Below are 6148 nucleotides of genomic sequence, written 5' to 3'. Positions count from 1 at the left end.
AGCAATGCCAGGCTGTCCCTCTCCCAGGATCAGCAATGCCAGGATGCTCCTGCCCCAGGATCAGCAATGCCAGGATGCTCCTGTCCCAGGATCAGCAATGCCAGGATGCTCCTACCCCAGGATCAGCAATGCCAGGCTGTCCCTGCCCCAGGATCAGCAATGCCAGGATGCCCCTGCCCCAGGATCAGCAATGCCAGGATGCTCCTGCCCCAGGATCAGCAATGCCAGGCTGTCCCTGCCCCAAGGATCAGCAATGCCAGGCTGTCCCTGCTCCAGGATCAGCAATGCCAGGATGCCCCTGCCCCAGGATCAGCAATGCCAGGATTCTCCTGCCCCAGGATCAGCGATGCCAGGATTCTCCTGCCCTAGGATCCATGATCCTGTGTCAGTACAATTTGCCATTAATTCCGCATTTTTCCCACGTTTCCCATTTTAACACCACCTTCATGCAAATGTTTTCTCCAGTTTCCTTGTCCTGCCTTTTTTTTTTTTTTACATATTCCAAACCTGCCACGGTGTGACTTCAAGGAAATTCCCCAAATCCCCAGGAACTGCCCTCTCCAAAGCAAAGCAAGGCAGGCCCCGTTCCCACTCCCACACCTGTCGGACCAGTAGGATCGGGGGAGGCCCTGCCCCGGTGCTTTGTGGCTTCAGTCATGTTTATAAACTACCCCGAGATCTGAGAGAAAACGTTTACGAGGGCAAAATACTAAGTTGCCAAAGTGTTTCCAGCCTCATAAACACATCGTTTTAAATGCGAGGAGACACCAAGCAGGGCAAGATAGCACAAGTGGGATCCTTCCCGGGAGCTCCAACTGCAGAATTCCCTCCGTTTCTGCAAACCATTTCAATCATGAATCGGAAAAAAAAGCCCATTTAAAGATATTTTCTGCGTTCTAAAATTGGAAACTCATTTGTTTTTTTCACTGCCCTCCTCCTCCTTTTGTTTCTCTCTCTTTGTGCAGCGTTAGGACAAAGCTTCCTGGAAATCTGGGCTGAAATGTGGGAATCAATTCAGCTCGGGGTGACTTTGTTCCTTTATTTCACACAAACTGCAGCAAACGTGTTTGTTGTGGGGCCATTCACTGGAACATCATCCCAACAATTGTGCAGCTGAGCTGGGATCCTGGGGCTCCTCCTGCTTGTGGGCCTGCAGTGGGGAAAGCAGGAATTGGCAGCCTGGGAGACAGAGGTTTAGGACTTAGTCATGGGCCACTTTGCAAACAGAGTGGGATGATCAATAATTCATTGATAATAGTTAATTTTTGTGCACTGACAGAGCCTGCCCAGAGAAGCTGTGACTGCCCCTGGATCCCTGGAAGTGTCCAAAGCCAGGCTGGATGGGACTTGGAGCAACCTGGGCTAATGGAAGGTGTCCCTGCCCATGGCAGGGGGTGGCACAGGATGGGCTTTAATGTCCCTTCCAACCCAAACCAGTCTGGGATTCCAGAGCCAGGGCCAGCAGTGGGTACCTGGGCTGGAGCCATCCATGGCTTTGTGGCCACAAGCTGCTCTCCCAGCCACCCTGAGCTCCCCCATCCTGGGAAATGCTCAACCTCAGCCCCCTGATTCCTTCAAGGATTCATGTCCCCATCCTGAGCTCCCCCATCCTGGAAAATGCTCAACCTCAGCCCCCTGATTCCTCCAAGTATTCATGTCCCCACCCTGGGCTGGTGCTCTCTGAGGTTTTCCAAAGGCAGGAGCTCCCCCAGCCCCGAGCGGAGCAATTCTCTTGTGGAGCATTTCAGAGGCTCCTTCCAGGAAAACTTGTTCACTGAGCAGGATTCCAACACCCCCGTGGGGAGGCACCTGCCCATGGATGCTCCTCACCAGGGCCAAAGGCTGGGAAGTCTCCACGTAATCCACGGTGCTCCTGGTGGCAGCAGAGCTCCCTCCCGGGGACAAGCTGCTCTCCAAGCCGTGGAGGTTGTGCTGCTTAATATCTGAACAGAAGGCAACACAATTAGAGCTCAGTCTAATGAATGAACCCTGGTAAGAGCCGTTGTCACATTCCTTGTCCAGTCCTTGGCGTTGGATGCTCCGTGTGGAGCGAGGAGCCGGCAGCGCAGCCCCGGCCACCCACGGCCACAGCCACAGCAGAGACACGGATGCTGCGGCCACAAGATGCCAAATAAACAGCGTGGACAACCATCTGTCACCCCCCTGAGCTGCAGCCAGCCCTGACACCCCATTAGGCCACGGCCCAAAAGCACAAATCTGGTGGTTTGGCCACCGGCGGTTTTCGTTTTGCTACAGAAAAGAGCTTCTGGCATTTGTTAAAAACAGCAAAAAAAAAAAAAAACAAAAAGAAAAAGCAACAGGAAGAGAGCCAAGGGATTTGAGGACTTGTTTAAATAATGGGAAGGCTGCTGCTGCCTGTTTTGTTTATGTCATCAAAAAAGGGCACAGCTTTGAAGTTCCCCATGAGCAGCCACAGTGTTGGCTGAAAAAGGCAGGAGTGCTGGGATGCTGCTGGGTTTGCACCTTCCTGGAGTGGAGCATCCACGGGGTCACTGTATCCAAAACCCCCGTGTCTGACCTCAGATCGAGCTGATTATTTTTCATTATTAACGTAGAGAAAGAGGGAAAGAATCATAACATCTTCCTCCCCCAAAGCATTTGTTGTGCTACAGCTTAAGTTGTGAAATGCCACTGGAATTCCAATCAAAGACAAACCAGGGGGGAGTGTCACCTCTCCTGGCTGTCACCAAACCACCAAACCACATCCTCCTGCTCTGAGACCTCCTCCAGGTACCAGGACTAGTAAATTGATTCTTAAAAATATTTCTCTGTGTTCTGTAACATTAAACCCTGAGCAATTCTGTTATAATTCTAGAAATCACAAATATTTTCTTACAATAGACCTAATTTTCTGTTTCCTGAGCCGTCCTCCATTCTCCCTCAGCCCATCTCCAGCCAGTGAACAATTCCCAGAGAATGCAGTCGTGCAGTCCATCTTCTGCTTTACCTTTAGTTCCAAATAAATCCAAGCTGGATTCCATAGCCAGGATAAATGTGTGTGGAATAGTCGTGCCGGAGCTTTCCCTGCTGCCGTCCCACCACTGATGAAGCCGGCCCAGGGAGAGGGGGAGAAGGTTTCCCTGTGCCCTCATCGCCAGAGAAACACGTGGCTGTGTAAAAACCTGATCTAGACATGTTGGGATTGTGGGATCATTCCTGTTTAACCACTTCTGAGTCGCTGCATTTCCCCATCAAGCACCGGATGGGTCATTTGAATACCTGCGCTCGCACCTCCCCGGCTGAAATTCCTGTGGAAACTCAAACTGCTCCTGGAAAAATCACGGAATCCCAGACTGGTTTGGGTTGGGAGGGACCTTAAAGCTCATCAATTCCACCCCCTGCCCTGGGCAGGGACACCTTCCACCAGCCCAGGTTGCTTCAAGCCCCGTCCAACCTGGCCTTGGACACTTCCAGGGATCGAGGGGCAGCCACAGCTTCTCTGGGTGACAAATGCCTAGAAAGAGTAGCTGAGCGTGGGAGGGCAAATCCTGTGTTCCATCAGTTCTCATGTTTAAAAAGGTGTTATTTCCTTGCTGTTCTAGGAATAGGCTGGTGTGACGTTTCCCTTGGGACACGGAGTGGGTCTGGCCAGTTTGGGTGGAGAGGGGCAGAGGTGCCGGTGGTGGATCCAGCGGGATCCAGAGATGGAACTACCCAAAAATGAGCAGCGTCTTGTCCCCTGTAAAATACCTCTGTGGTTGAAGCACGACAAATCCTGTTCCCTTTGCACCCCACTGCTCCCCAGTCCTGCTGTGGGCTGCGGATGAGCCGCTCCAGGGTTACTCTGTGGGCAGGACCTGGCTCACCAAACCACGCTGGTGTTGGGACGTGGCACCTGAATCCATGAGAAAATGTCCCAGTGGATTGCACAGCTCCATCCCTCCTGCTTCCCACTCCGACTAACTCCTGGGACACAGCCCTGGGGCTGTCAGCTGTATTCCTTTAATCCCTATGATACCAGATTTTGGATCACCAATCTGCTGGAAGGACTCCACCTCTCCAGAGGGGTTTTCCAGCAGCTTCATTAACACCAGTGCTAATGATTTGGGTGACTGGCAGCTCAGACAGTGGAGTTCCCTTGTTCCAGCATGGGGCTGGGTGTGTTCAGGACAGGACAGGGCTCTCTCTCCCAAAGCCCAGGAGGACGACAGTGCCACAGCCCAGGGTCCTTTCCATGAGGAGAGAAAACTCCCTCGAAAAAGCTGGAGCAACATCATCACTGGCTACACTCTACATCTGTTCCATCTCAGAATAATTTATTTTAACCTCTGAAGATACAAGGGAAAATATGTGAAGGAGATGGAGACGTGCCAGTATTTACAGCTCATTATAAGCACAGAACTGTTGCTTGTAGCACTTTTTTTGAGCAGAGAGCAGTCTGGTTTGAAATCCCCCAAGCAATGAGGAATCATGTCCTCACCAATGGAAATCATTCCCGGGCGAAGAGTTTGCTAATTAGAAAAGTTTCAGCTTGAAATTCAGTCTAAATTTCCTCCCTTCACATAATGTTCTGTCTGCTTTCTGAGGGCATTGCTGGGGGTTGGAGTCACCCAAATGTTTTTGCTGCTCTCGGGGGGGTGAAACCCTGGGCTGGAGGGATGTGGGACATGGGGCAGGGACAGCAGGGATTGGAATTGTCCTGGGGGATGCTAAAGGTTTTGGGTTTTGTTTTTTTCCTATTTGAAAGCAATGCTACAGTTGGGAGGCAAAGGTGAGGCCAAGGGGAAGTGATGGATCTGCATTTTGGGGACCAGCATTTTGGGGACCAGCAGAGCACGTGCCACACACCCCTGGGGGGTGACACTGACAGGGGTGTGACAAACGACTCTGTCAAGTGAGAGGTGGCAGATGTGGCCCCTCTGTGCCCAACTCAGGCAGCCCCTGCTCCACCACCAAAGCACAAATGAACTAAAAATATCTCTTTCCCAGCCGCTGGTTTCCCTGCTGAGCAGCGCTTTGCACAGCACCACTAAATGACCCTTTTTGGAGCAAAAAGGCATTTTCTCTCCATTCTCTTTGTGTGGGAGGAGGGACTAAAGGACTTGGGGGACAGAGGGACTTGCTCAGGCAGAGTCATCCTCAGTCTGTGTGAGGATGAGCAACCAGTGACCCGAATGGAGAAGACCCAGAGCCATGAACAGCTCAGCAGCTGCGCCCGAAGAGGACACAGATATGAATGAGTGTTACCAAGATTAAGGTTTAATTAAATTCCTGAGAGATTTTTGGGTCTCCATAAATTTCCTTTGAGCTCTCTGCCAACTAGGATACGCTCCCTGGCTCCGGAATAGAAAAGCAAGTGTTGTTGTGTTTTGCAAATACATTTTCTAATGCATGCAAGTGCTGACTATGCAAAAGGCTCCCTGGTTTCCATGATTAACAAAATTACAAAAGCACAAAGGGTAGCAGTTCTTCTTGTTTTCGACTATCCCTTAAAAACAAGAGATGGATCAAAGTATCCCGTGATTAAGTTCATTAATCACACCCACATCGTGAAAACCATCGACTCCTCTGAACCCACATCTCACACGGGGAGGGTGAGAGGGGTTGGTCGGGGTGGATCCTGCTGTGGGTTGGGTGTTTATTTACTTGTTTTTCCCAAACAAGGCCCTGATGGGGTGGCATGGCCAGGGGGCAGGGATGGCTCTGGCCAGGAGCAGCCGGGTGGGTGAGAGCGGGCGAAGTCCCTGCCCAGCCCTTGGGGTTGGGATGCACAAAACTCTGCTGCTTTCATCCCGTTTGGGGGTAAATCCCGGGAAGGGAAGGACTGAGCTGCAGGGCTGAGGGGTCAGCAGGCAGGATGGGCACAGGGATGTCTGTCCTGGACAGTGGTGCCCTAGAAACCCACTCCAGGAGTGGCATTCCCTGTGGTGCTGCTCCTGTAGGGTTTGTATCTTCCTTGCTTTTAATCCTGTGCTCGTCCTTGTCAACACAGCAATGGCTTATCTAACACACCTTTTATCTTCCCAATATCCCATCTATCCCTGCCCTCTGGCACTGGGAAGCCATTCCCTATGTCCTGTCCCTCCAGACCCTTGTCCCAAGTCCCTCTCCAGCTCTCCTGGAGCCTCTTTGGGCCCTGGAAGGGGCTCTCAGATCTCCCCTTATCTGTGTCTCTCTGTATCTGGTA

Source organism: Corapipo altera, unplaced genomic scaffold (assembly GCF_003945725.1).
Source record: "Corapipo altera isolate COAL_440 unplaced genomic scaffold, ASM394572v1 68, whole genome shotgun sequence".
Lineage (NCBI taxonomy): Eukaryota > Metazoa > Chordata > Aves > Passeriformes > Pipridae > Corapipo > Corapipo altera.
The sequence above is the reverse complement of the archived record's forward strand: the minus strand, read 5'-3'. Positions refer to the sequence as shown.